This window comes from Tachyglossus aculeatus, unplaced genomic scaffold (genome assembly GCF_015852505.1).
Source record: "Tachyglossus aculeatus isolate mTacAcu1 unplaced genomic scaffold, mTacAcu1.pri scaffold_105_arrow_ctg1, whole genome shotgun sequence".
Taxonomy (NCBI): Eukaryota; Metazoa; Chordata; class Mammalia; order Monotremata; family Tachyglossidae; genus Tachyglossus; species Tachyglossus aculeatus.
In genome coordinates, this window is record NW_024044844.1 from 1,487,596 (window position 1) to 1,501,740 (window position 14,145).

The following is a 14,145-nucleotide window of genomic DNA, read 5'->3' on the forward strand; positions in this document are numbered from 1 at the left end:
ACGAGGGTAGTGAGGGACGGGAAGGGACCATCAGGCTATGTGAATGTGAATGTGAGGGTCACTCTGGGAAGACGTTCGTACCCGGGGTCAGTGGTGGAGTTGGAATCAGGACTGCGTACACAAACAGAGAGAAAACATTTGCCCCTACGGTAGCCCCTGCTGCCTCCATCTACCGCCCAAACCCCGGCTAATGTGTCTGCCGAGCTAGGGCCTTATGGCATGACATCAGCCCCGGCCTGTGGTGACTTCAACCATCTGGGCAGGGACAAGAGGATATGACTGAGACTGCACCAGCCAGATGCTTCATCACCAATTCCTCCTCACGGGACTTCCCCCTCAAATCGTGAACGGATGCAAGAGAAAAGCAGTGCGGCCTAGCAGATAGAGCATGGGCTGTGAGTCAGAAGCCTTGTGTTTTAAAACGGCTCCCCGTCTTTTTCATTTTTTAATGGCATTTGTTATGTGCTTACTATGTGTCAAACATTGTTCTAAGCACTGGGCAAGTTAATCAGGTTGGACACAATCCCTGTATCTCTTGGGGCTCACAGACTGAGCAGGAGGGAGAACAGGAGCACTGAGGTACAGAGAAGTCACGTGACTTGCCCAAGGTCACACAGCAAGCAATTGGCAGAGCTGGAAATAGAGCCCAGGCCCGTGCCCTTTCTACTGGGCCAGGCTGCCTCTCTTCTTCGTGATTTGGGGCAAGTCGCCTCGCTTCTCTGTGCCTCAGTTCCCTCATCTGTAAGATGGGGACTGAGACTGTGAGCCCTGTGTGGGACGGCTACTGTGATCAACCCAATTTTCTTGTATTCATACTACATCTTAGTACAGTGCCTGGCACACAATGTGCCCTTAAGAAATACCATAAAAAGAGAGGGGAAAGGCCTGATCCTTATCCTCTAAGACTTCCCAATCTAATAGGCTAGGTAGGCAAAATTTCGTTTACAACTGGGAGGAGGAAAGAATGGAACAGTGGATATGTGGATGACAAGCAGCGTGGCTTAGTGGAAAGAGCGCCGGCATGCAGGGCTCTGCACACAGTAAGCGCTTAATAAAAACGATTGAATGAATGAAGTACAAGACGGCAGCATTTAGGGACGGTCCCTACCCAAAAACGGGCTCACAGTCTAGAAGAGAGAGACAGATAACAAGGCAAAACATGTAGACAAGTGTCAAAATCGTCAGAACAAATAGAATTAAAGCTATATGCACGTCATTAGCAAAATTAATTGAATAGTAAATATGTAGAAGTAAAATAAATAGAGTAATAAATCTGTACAAATATATATACAGGTGCTATGTGGAGGGGAAGGAGGTAGGGCGGGGGGGATAGGAGGGAGGAGAGACTCTGCCCTCTCGTTCACCCCTCACAGCCAATCCGTCACCAAAACCTGCCTGTCTCACCTCCGCAACACCGCCAAGATCCGCCCTTTCCTCTCCATCCAAACTGCTACCTTACTGGTTCAATCTCTCACCCTATCCCGACTGGATTACTGCATCAGCCTCCTATCTGATCTTCCATCCAACTGTCTCTCCCCACTTTAGTCACTTCATGCTTCTGCCTGGATCATCTTTGTGCAGAAACGCTCTGGGCATGTCACTCCCCTCTTCAAAAATCTCCAGTGGTTACTAGTCAACTTACACATCAAACAAAAACTCCTCATGCTCGGCTTCAAGGCTCTCCATCACCTCGCCTCCTCCTACCTCACCTCCCTTATCTCCTTCTATGGCCCAGCCCGCACCCTCCGCTCCTCTGCCGCTAACCTCCTCACTGTGCCTCGTTCTTGCCTGTCCCGCCGTCTACCCCGGCCCACGTCTTCCCCCTGGCCTGGAATGCCCTCCCTCCACACATCCGCCAAGCTAGCTCTCTTCCTCCCTTCAAAGCCCTACTGAGAGCTCATCTCCTTCAGGAGGCCTTCCCAGACTCAGCTCCCTTTTTCCTCTCCTCCTCCCCATCCCCCTGCCCTACCTCCTTCCCCTCCCCACAGCACCTGTATATATGTTTGTACAGATTTATTACTCTATTCATTTTACTTGTACATATTTACATATTTATTTTGTTAATGATGTTCATCTAGCTTTACTTCTATTTATTCTGATGACTTGACACCTGTCCAAATGTTTTGTTTTGTTGTCTGTCTCCCCCTTCTAGACTGTGAGCCCGTTGTTGGGTAGGGGCCATCTCTATATGTTTCCAACCTGTACTTCCCAAGCGCTTAGTACAGTGCTCTGCACACAGTAAGCGCTCAATAAGTACGATTGAATGAATGAATGAATGAATGAATGAATGAAAAAGGGGGTTCAGTCTGGGAAGGCCTCCTGGAGCAAGTGAGCTCTCAGTAAATGACCCACTCAAAGGTTTTGGATAAGAATGGTAAGAAGGGGATGGAGTGATCAGCGGGTGGGATTGTGGAGTACAGGGCAGGGTTTTTTTGTTGTTATTTAAACTAGGGGATGTTTGGACGTGCTTGAAAGCAGTGGGGAAGGAATCGATTCAGCATAGAGTAATTGGTTGAAGATGCCAACCAGGAGGGGAGGAAACGTGGATGAAAGTGTTCGGGCAGTGTGAAGGAAGAGCACTTTGAAGCAGAGTTTGAGGGGACTGATTTTGAAGTCAGGCAGATGTGAGGTAGCTGGAAAAGATAAGCTTGGATCTGGGGTGGGTGGGGAAGATTTGGGGTAGGGCAAATCCAGTGGCTTCAGTGTCACTAGAGTCTTTGATAGTAGGAGTATTTACTACAAACTTCCTAAGTGCAGAGCATGGTATTAAGCACTGACAGTTGTCTCAGTAACAAGGAGGGAGTTGGTGTCACTGGAAGTTTAAGGCAGGAGTTAAAAGTCCAGAGTAGATGGTAAAGACATTTAGCTTGGGAGTCCATGAGGGAGGGGAATCATTGTCGCTGAGCAGAACAGAGAGCAAAGTTTAATTCCTTCTCACGGGCTCTAAGATGGTTAGAATTCCCCCCAAAGGGAATCCGTGGATTGAGTGGTCTGATTATATTATATTATAATTATATTATAATTATTATAATTACTGCAGAGCACTGTACTAAATGCTTGGAGGAATAAAAAAGTTGATAGACATGTTTCCTCAAGGAGCTTGCAGTCTAGAGTAATCAACCTTACCTTCAGCATCAATATCCTGGGGGTCTGCGGATGCATTAAGTCTGGAGATGGTCACTGATAGATGGTGGGAAGAAGTGAATTAGCTAAATCCTCCTTGAGAAGGTGGAATTCCAGAGGGTTTTCAAGGCGGGATATCTTTGGGCTGGGGAATTGAAAAGGGTGAATTTCCAAGCCAAAGGAAGGCTGGGAGCCAGTGGTGGGAGGAGGAAAAATCGAAAGTGAGTCATGGTAAGAAGGTTCTTTTTTGAGGGTTGGTTTTAGAGAGTGGATAATGAGAAGAAGAGATAGAGCAGGTGGGTGGCACTGAAGCCAGTGATCAGACATTCATTGAAATCAACCCAACTACAATCTGTTATTCCTCTAGAATGTACGCTCATTGTGGGCAGGGACTGTGACTGTTTATTATTCTATTGTACTCTCCCCAGCATTTAGTACAGTGCTCTGCACACAGTAAGCGCTTAAGAAATATTACTGAATGAGTTCAGTTTTCATTCATTCATTCATTCAATAGTATTTATTGAGCACTTACTGTATGCAGAGCACTGTACTTTCTGCTGCAGTCAGGTTCCCTGTGATAGAAGCTGTGTGTGTATAGTGTATAGTGTATGTGTGTGTGTGCGTGTGTGTGCGTGCGTGCAAAATATTGGGTAGTGGAAGCAGCAAACAAGTTCAGGCAGCGGAGAGGGTTGAAGACGTTGAAGACGAAGATAGAAAATGATCTCCCTCCAGACTGTAAAGTCGATGTAGGTAAGGAACGTGCCTACCAACTGTGTTGGGGTGACTGAGGGGGGACAATCTCAGGGATTCCCTTTAAATCGACCAAAATAATGTGAAAATCTGGATCTTTCCTTATCTTTGCTGGATATGAAACTCAAAGATCATTTTGAATTCAATAGCTGTCCCCTTTCCATAGAGAATCACTAACAAATGTCTTGTCAGTTTCTTCACTCTTCCCATCAATGGACTCTAACTTTGGCTCTTCCCTCATCCACTGCAGAAAGTCAATGCTGCTTTCCAAAAATGTCCAATCTCCACGGTTACGGGATTCCTCCTGCTGGGATTCTCGGAGGTCCGGGAGCTGCAGCTGGTCCATACCACTCTGTTCCTCCTGGTCTTCCTGGCGGCCGGGACGGGGAACCTCCTCATCGTCGCCGCCACCATCCTCGACCGGCGCCTCCACACACCCATGTACGTCTTCCTCAAGAACCTCTCAGTGGCCGATCTCTGCCACATCTCCGTCACTGTCCCCCAATCCATTCACAACTCTCTGAAAGACCGTAGAAAAATCTCCTTCTTATGTTGTGGAGCACAGGTCTGTCTGCTGATTTCCTTTGCAGATGAAGAATATTTTGTCCTCATGGCGATGTCCTATGACCGCTACGCCGCCATCTGCCTTCCCCTGAGCTACGAGGTCATCATGAAAAGAGTGGCCTTTGGGAAGATGGTGGCCGCTTCGTGGCTCAGTGGGGGCCTGGTTGCAGTAATGTGTTCAGTTGGGACATTCTCCCTGTCCTTCCGTGGGTCCAACATTGTTCAGCAGTTTTTCTGTGGCGTCCCCTCCCTGCTGAATTTCTCCTGCACCAAGGACCACGTCGCCGTCGATGTGAGCGTCACCACTGGGGTAGTGTTAGCCGTTACCTGCTTCATTCTCATCATCATCTCATACATGCGCATCTTCCGGGCCATCCTGAGAATGCCGGCCGCCGAGGTCCGGGCCTAAGCCTTCTCCACCTGCCTGCCCCACCTCGCCGTCGTCACTGTTTTCATCTCGACGGTGGTATTTGTCTACATCAAGCCTCCCTCAGACTCCTCCTCGATCGTGGATCTGCTGGTGTCCCTGTTCTACTCTGTGGTTCCGCCCACCCTGAACCCCTTCATCTACAGCCTTAGGAACCGGGACATGAAGGCCGCCATGGGCAGGATCCTTAAAGGGTCACTCGCCCAACCTCTGCTCTGGGACAAAATGTCTCCTTCCTTGTGCAAATCATTTCACCCCACCACTTAACCAAGGAATTGCCTTTGGACCTAGCCAGATACTTAGCTGTGTTACAGGGTTCACAGGAAATGCTGGATGTCAATGAATTGTCAAAGTCTGGGAGGGAGGCGGCTAAGACTGAAGTAGGACTGACAGCCCAGTTTTGGGGAGGCATCGTGGACTAAAGGAAAGGGAGTCCCTGTAGACTGTTAGCACATTGTGGGCAGGGAATGCGTTTAACATGCGTGAACTGAACTCTCCCATGTGCTTAGTACTTCCTCAAACAGTAAATCCTTTTTGGGGGCTGATCTAAGCCCTTCTTTGCCACCTGTCTTCTGTATGACCTTGGGCGAGCCACTTACCTTCTCCGTGCCTCAGTTACCTCATCTGTATACAGGGGATTAAGACTGTGAACCCGACCTGGGACAGCCCGATAACCTCCTATCTACCCCACTGTCCTTAGAACAATGCTTGGCACATAGCAAGTACTTAACTAATACCATAATACATTTTTTTAATTTTATCATGTCCTAAAGGAATGGGAATCGCTGTAGACTGTAAGATCATTGTGGGCAGGGAATGTGTCCACCAACTCTATTATATTGAACTTTTCCTAGTGCTCAGTACTGTGCTGGGCCCAGAGAAGGTGCTCAATAAATATGACTGATTGATGGTTTGAAACTTGAGTTCCGATGCCAGCTCTGCTACTGGCTTGCTTTGTGACCTAGGGTCAGTGACATAGCATCCCTAGGATCTCTCTGCAACTTATACTCTGAGCCCCTGTGGGACAGAAATTGTGTCTGAACTGATTCTTCTATTTCTATTCCAGCAGGTGGAACAATTTAGGCACACGACGTCTTAATAAATACCATAATATTATTATTATCAGTCATTAGTAGTAGTAGTAGTAGTAATGACTATGAAAATATAACGATACGCTCTTTAGCGTGACTCTGAGGGTGGGAATGAAAGTTGGAAAATGGGAGGTGGTATGGGAGAAGGGAAGAAAGGATGAACGCAGCTCCATCTTTCTTGTTAAATCCATCCCCTCTCATCAGTCCATCTTTCCTTCCTTCCATCCATCCATCCTTCCAACCATTCATCTATCCATCCATCCAGAGCATGGGTTTAGGAGTCAGAGATCGCGGGTTCTAATCCCAGTTCTGCTACCTGACTGCCATGTGACCTGGGGCACGTCACTTCACTTCTCTGGGCCTCGTTCCCTCAGCTGTAAAATGGGGGTTGAGACCGTGAGCCCATGTGGGAAAGAGACTTGTCTGACTCAATTTGCATGTAACCACTCCAGCGCTAGTACAGTGCCCGGCACATAATAAACGCTTATCAAATACCACGATTATTATTATTGTTATCATTATTATTAAGGATGGGAAGGGGGCTTTTTACACAAGCCCAGACCGAGACAATTAAGCACCCTGAGACAGGGAAGCACAGGGAAGCAGCATAGCCCCCGTTGATAGATCATGGACCTGGGAGTCAGATGACCTGGCTTCTAATTCTGCTTGTCTGCCATGTGACCTTGGAGAAGTCATTTCACTTCTTGCCTCAACTTCCACATCTGTAAAATGGAGATTAAGACTGGAAGTCCAATGCGGGACAGGGACTGTGTCCTACCTGACTAGCTTGTGCGTACTTCAGTGCTTAGAACAGTCCCTGGAAAATAGTAAACACTTCCCACATACCATTATAAAAAAAAATCATCAGGGAAGGTCCCGTGGATTTAACAGAGTTTCAGGAAGGAGTTTGGAAGATGGGAAACTCTGTGGTCTGGTGGATATGAAGGGAGAGGGACTTGCAAGAGTGGGAAAGGTGGTGAGATAGGGGTCTGAGTCGGGGGAGTTGGAAACGAGGCACAGTGAGATGGTGAGCTTGGGAGGGATGGAGAATGCAGATAGGAATTCAGTAGGGGAAAATAATGCACATCAATCAGTCAATCATATTTATTGAGCACTTATTACGTACAGACCTTGGTAGTAAAGCGCTTGGGAGAGTACTATATAACAATATAACAGGGTTGGTAGCCAAATTCCCTGCCCTTGATGAGCGCACAGGCTAGAGGGGAATGTCTAAGTTGGATTGCTGCAGATTTCAGATGGTCCCAAGCCCTGGCATGGGATGGGGCTCCAAACCTCAGAGCTTAACCTGAACGTTATTATTAATCACAGAAAGGGAATGATGATTAGTCTGTTGATGCTGTCCTAGGAATGAGTCCCAGGATGGGGACTACATGGGAATGGGCAGTTATTTATTTTGTGGGAGCCGGGACCACAAGGAGCCCACGATCCCGGCCTTCCGATTCCCGGATTCCCAGACAGCCAGCCGTTGCTCCCCGTGGTTTCGGGGGCAACTCTCGGGTTCTTACCCTCTCCGGGTCTTCGGACGTCTCCGGACGCGGGCCGCGCGTTCACACCAGGAAGAGTCAGCCAGAGGTCCAAAGCTTGGTTGCCGTTTATTTGCTATCAGCGATTACATGGTTAATAAAGAGAGAGAGAACGAGAGAGAGAGAGAGAGGGAGGGAGAGAGAGCACCTGTATCCCCCCTTGTCTTGTTCGTCTCTTATACCCCCCCCGTTGCCCGGGGGCAGGGTTTTCTCAGGCCATGTAGCACACTCACTCGCCACCCTCCAGCCACTAGCCTAGCAACAGCTCTGTCCATCACGAAGCGTTTTCTCTGGCTCGCCCCCAGCCACCCGTTGCCAACCATCGCTGGCTGCGGATATGGCCTTGAGGTTGCCTCCGAGCCTTGCAGGTGCAAGCTTGTTTTTCTTGCCCTGGTCCCTTTATCTCCTGTTGTTGAGTCTGTTTGGCTTTGAGCCGCTGGGTACGGTTTGTGTGCACATACTCCCTGTCTCAGCGCCTTCCCACGCTCCCCACGGTCAGCCATCTCAGCGGATCTCCGGGCCCGTCTTCCCACGGGGAATCCCCCAGGAAATAACCCGGCCATCGTCTGAGGGGCCGGCACAGCCAGCCGGAGAGCAGAGAGGGGGAGGGAGGATCCTGACAGCTCTCACCCCTCTCCCAGACCTTCCTGTCACTGCCACCCGCATCCAGAACCGACAGGATGGAGTGAGCCTCTCTCTCAGCAGAGGTCGGTGCTCCCCAGCCCAGGACAGGCTCAGTGAGGCCAGAGAGGAACAGGGGAAAGGTGAGGGAAATTTCAATAGGGAACTGGGATGACCAGGGTCAGAGTCACAATTTCTCTAAATTAGAAGCAGTGTCGCTTAGAGGAAAGAGCACGGGCTCGGGAGACAAGAGGATCTGGGTTCTAACTCATTCATTCTATCATATTTATTGAGCACTTACTGTGTGCAGAGCACCGTACTAAGCGCTTGTAAAGTACAATTCGGCAACACATAGAGTCAATCCCTACCCAACAACGGGCTCACAGTCTAGAAGGGGGAGACAGGCCACAAAACAAGTAGACAGGCATCAAGGCTTTGAACAGGGGAAGAGAGCTAGTTTGGCGGAGACATGGGCATGTTTGAAGGAAGAGGGGAAGTACTCTATCCACTTTATCACGCCATAACAGACACATTTCCTGCCCCTTCTAGAAGAAAAAAAAATGAATGGAAAGATGAGCATACAATTATTGCATGCCATTTTACAGATGAGGAAACTGAGGCCCTAAGAAGTGAAGCGACTTGCCCAAGGTCCCACAGCAGCAAAGGGGCAGATTCAGGATTGGAATCCAAGTCCTCTGACTCCCACTAAACTATGCTTGGGAAAGTACAATGGAACAGAACTGGTACATGTGTATGCTCCCTCAAGGAGATCACAGTTAAGAAGGGAACTCCTGGGCCCATGCTTTTTCCACTAAATGAGGATGGACTTGACTTGATTCACGCTTGAGGTAGGTGAAGTGGGTTTAGAGGGCTGGGAAATGAATCGGGGAAACTGGTTGGAGGAGGGGGGATTTTAGAAGTAAATAATTCAGAAAGAACGGTGCTCTCTCTGATTTTGAGCTGATAGGAAAAGGAGTTCCAGACTAGAATGGAAATGGGAGAGTCGATCTTGAGTTACAATTAGAAAGTTGCTTCGAGAGCTGAGAAGACGAGTTGAACGATGGAAAGAGGGTGAAGTGCAGTCATAAGGTGGAAAACCTTCAAGCCGACTGTGAGCTTTGTTGCTTGTGAAAAGACACAACTTATCTTAAGGGGAGGTTGAGGAGAGGAGAGATGTAGGCTGAGCGATGCTATAGGAAACGACTAGATGTATGACGAGGTATGCTTGAGTTTGTGTGTGTACAAGTGTGAATGTAGATATATGAGCAAATGGAATGAGTTTGGAGTATGCGTGGGGTTTTTCGTTGTTTGTTTGTTTTATGGTATTTTTAAGTGCTCATTATGTGCCAGGTACTGTACTAAGCACTGGGGTGGATACCAGCTGATCAGGTTGGACATAGTCCATGCCCCATAGTGTGCTCACTGTTGTAACTCCCATTTTTCACATGGGGTAACCGAGGAACAGAGACGGTAAGGGACTGGCCCCAGGTCACACAGCAGACAAGAAGCGAAGACAGGATTAGAATCCAGGTACTACTGTCTACCAGGCCCATTCTTTCTCCACTAAATGGATGAATGTATGTGTGAAGGCACTTCTCATTTAACTCTAAAACCACCAAAAAAAATTTCACAACAGTCATGAACATATCTTTATGTTCTCTGAACTCTGCTATCTGCTATTCATTTAATTTCAGTCTCCTCAACCAAAACTAATTCTCTTGATACTAATTAAGAGCTTACTGCGTTCCAAGCAAGGTTTTAAGTGCTGGGATATTCAGGACAATCTGGTAGAGCACACTCTGTGTCCCACAAGGGATTAACAGATTAAGTAGGAAGGAAAACAGATATTGAATCCTCATTTTACTATTGAGAAAACTGAGGTGTAGAGAAATTAAGTCAGTTTCCCATGGCTATGCAGCAGAGAACTGGTAGAGTTGGGATTAGAAGCCAGGTCCTCTGACTCCCAGGCATGTGTTCTTCCCATTAGCACCCTGCTTCTTCACAGTTCGAAGCTTGGTGTTTCCAATAGAATGGAAGCTCGCTGGGGGCAGTGATTATATGTATTAATACCACGTCCTCTGTAGGTACTCAATAAATAGAACTGATTGACTTAGTCCTATTCTTTCACCCCGAACATCAATGTCTCTGAATTGAAGTATTCCCTCTTCCTGTGCAGGGAGTCGACATCCAGAAATGTTCAGTGTCTCCACCGTGAACTCAGAGATCATTTTGAATTCAATACCTGTCTCCTCTTCATAGAGAATCACCAGCAAGTGTCCTGTCAATTCCTTAATTCCTCATCCCATCAATGGACTCTAACTTTGGCTCTTCCCTCATCACATGCAGAAAGTCAGTGCTGTCTCCCAAAAATGCCCAACGACTCCACAGTGAGGGAATTCCTGCTCCTGGGATGCTCGGAGGGCCGGGAGCTGCAGCTGGTCTACTCTGCGCTGTTCCCCCTGGTCTACCTGGCGGCCCTGATGGGGAATCTCCTCATCGTCGCCGTCACCGACCTGGACCGGCACCTCCACACCCCCATGTACTTCTTCTTCAGAAACCTGTCCGTCCTCAACCTCTGCTACATCTCTGTCACCGTCTCCAAGTCTACCGTCATCTCCCTGACCGATGGTGGAGCCATTACCCTCCTGGGCCGTGCCGCCCAGGTCTTCCTGGTGGTCGTTTTGGCCACTTCAGAATTGGTCGTCCTCACGGCGTTGTCCTACGACCGCTATACCGCCATCTGCCACCCCCTGCGCCATGAGCTCATCATGACAAACACGGCCTGTGGAAAGATGGCAGCCGCCTCCTGGCTCACCGGGGAGCTGTTTGGGGTCCTGTATTCATATTCAACTTTCTTCCTGAGCTTCTGTGGGTCCAACATCATCCAGCAGTTCTTCTGTAACGTCCCCTCCCTGCTGAAGATCTCCTGCTCTGAGGACCACGTCGTCATCGACGTGAGCTTCACTGGTGGGGTAGTTTAGTTGTCTGCTTTGTCTCCTTCATCGTCTCCTACTTGCGCATCTTCGAGGCCGTGCTGAGGACGCCGGCCGCCGAGAGCCAGGCCAAAGTCTTCTCCACCTACCTGCCTTACCTCGTTGTCGTCATCGTCTTCCTCTTGACCCGAACGTTCGCCTGCCTCAAGCCCGTGTCAGACTATCCCTCGACCCTGGACCTGCTGGCGTCGATGTCCTACACCGTGATGCCCCCCACACTGAACCCCGTCAACTACAGCCTGAGGAACCGTGATATGAAGGCTGCACTGGGGAGAGTCCTAAAGGGAGATTCCTCCTCGCTCGTCTAAGGGACAAAATGTTTGTTTCATTTTGCTGACTATCCCATTCCTCATTAGGGTTCTGACCGTGGGGGTGGCCATATCGAGAGCTGTTCAAAGAGGAAATCCAGTGCTTGAGGATTTGTCAGTGTCTGGGACAGAGGCTGATAAACTGGGTATGACTGTAAGCCTGGTGTGGGCAGTGATTGTCTCTCTTTATTCTGAATGGTACTTTCCAAGAGCTTAGTACAGTGCTCTGCTCACGGTAAGCACTCAATAAATATGATTGAATGAATGAATAAATGACTGACAAGTGATTGTTAGGGCGATATGTTGCTTTAGTGGAATGAGCGTGTGGCTGGGAGTCATGAGATTAGAAATGTCTGCCTGGTTCTGCCACCGGCCTGCTGTATCACCTTGGGCCAGCTACGTAACCTCTCTGGGTCTCTCTGTAAAATATGGGTTCAATATGTGCTCCCTCCTTCTTTTACAATCTGAGTCACCGTGGGTCAGGAAACGTGCTGATCTGATTCGTTTGTTTCTACTCCAGCACTTGGCGGTCTTTTGTAAGTAAATTCTTAATAAATTCAATAATGATAATGTCTATACTATTAGTGATAAGTACAGTAATTCTATGAATTTTAAGATCACTCTAGGTGGTAATGAAAATCCGAAAATCAGAGTGTGACAACGGAGAAGGGACGCAATCATGGAAACGTTTCCCCACATTTGACTGCCTGTTTACTTGTTTTGATGCCTGTCTCACCCCTTCTAGACTGTGAATCCGTTGTGGGCAGGGATTGTCTGTATTTGTTGCTGAAGTGTGCTTCCCATGAGCTTAGTATAGTGCTCTGCACATAGTAAGCATTCAATAAATATGATTGAATGAAGGAAGGAAGGTCTCCAGACACTAACAAAGCTTGCCAATCTGTCACTCCCTAACTCTATGCTGAGGGCTCTGATTCTGCTTTGTTTACTCTGAGTAAACAATCGTGCTCCCCAGTGAGGATATGAGGATATATTCTCTTTTTGATATGGTATTTATTAAGCACTTACTTCGTGTCAAGCACTGTTCTTAGCACTGGGATAGATACAAATCAATTAGGTTGCACACACATGAGGGTCACCGTCTATAATAATAATAATAATGATGGAATTTATTAAGCGCTTACTAGGTGCAAAGCACTGTTCTAGGCGCTGGGGTGGTTACAAGGTGATCTCAGGGTGTCACACGGGGGGCTCACAGTCTTCATCCCCATTTTACAGATGAGGTAACTGAGACCCGGAGAAGTTAAATGACTTGCCCAAAGTCACATAGCTGACAATTAGCAGAGGCGGGATTTGAACCACGGAGCCACGGAGGGAGAACTGGTATTGCATCTCCATTTTACAGCCGAGGAAAATGCATCCAAAGAAGTGAAGTGACTTGGCCAGAGTCACCAGGGAAGCATTCAGGAGAGCTGGGATTCTCATGCCCAGGTTTTTTCCTTGTTGCTTCTCCTATTCAGAAGCACACCACTCTCTCCCTGTCTCTGTCTCTGGATACGGGTATACTTATGTAGAGGAAGATGCTGTTGTTGCCATGGGAACATCACGGGCCAGGACTGTTGCTGCAGTTGGGAGTGACAGGTTCCTATCTCCAGACGGTTCTCGCGTCACCTGGCCCACGAGATCCCTCCACAAGGGCGCAATCCAGTCCTCCGGGGATCCCCCTCAGAGCAGAGACCGCTTTATCTTCGGGGACTGGGCCCACCTGGAGAGCAGGTCGGAATCCATGGGAGAGCGGAGAGTGGCTGAGAGCTCCTGGCCGTCCCCGTGTGGCTGACCGAACCCAGGAATCCGAGGAGAAAGAGGAGACCAGCCCAGTCCATAGGAGGTCAGTGCCCCCCGCCAGCCCCAGCTGCCCTGGTGAGAGTGAGCGGGGGTGGAGAGAGGCAAGATGGAACCAGAAGGATGAAGCCAGAGATGGAGCCATTCTGGGGAGATTCTCGCACTCGTGGAACAGTTAGAGTTCATTCATTCATTCAGTCGTATTTACTGAATGCTTACTGTGTGCAGAGCACTGTACTAAGCGCTGGGAAAGTACAATTCAGCAACAGAGACGATCCCTGCCCACAACGGGCTCACAGTCTAGAACGGGGGAGAGACCAGTTCAGACCAAGACTGTACCCCAAACAGGGCAGGTTTGTAGGAGGGGAATGGCTTGCCAGCAATGATAAATCATCAATAATCTTGGTACCTGTTAAGCGCTTACTGTGTGCCAAGCACTGTTCTTAGCGCTGGGTTAGATACAAGTTAATCAGGTTGGACACAGTCCCTGTCCATCATGGGGCTCACACTCTTAGCACCATTTTACAGGCACAGGGACTTGAAGTGACTTGCCCAAGGTCACACAGCAGACTTGTGAGGGAGCCAGGATTAGAACCCACATCCTTCTGACTCTTGTGCCTGCTTGTTCCTGCTTGTTCACGGGTCATTGTATCCCCTTGCTCATCCGTGGGTCATTGTGTCACCCTGCTTCCACCCCCCCCCACACACACACACAGCTTAAGCGACCATCCTTGAGGAGCCCCCCACTCCCCGCTTCCCGGTCCGGACCTGGCTGATTCACACACCCCGCCCCCCTCCCCCGGGAAAATGGCCCTTGTTGTCACCAAGTTACTTTAACGACAACCTCATTCGCATCTAGTCAGCCCACCCATGCTATTTGGCGGCTCACTCCTCTCCCCAGGCATCTCCACTCCCTGACCCCCC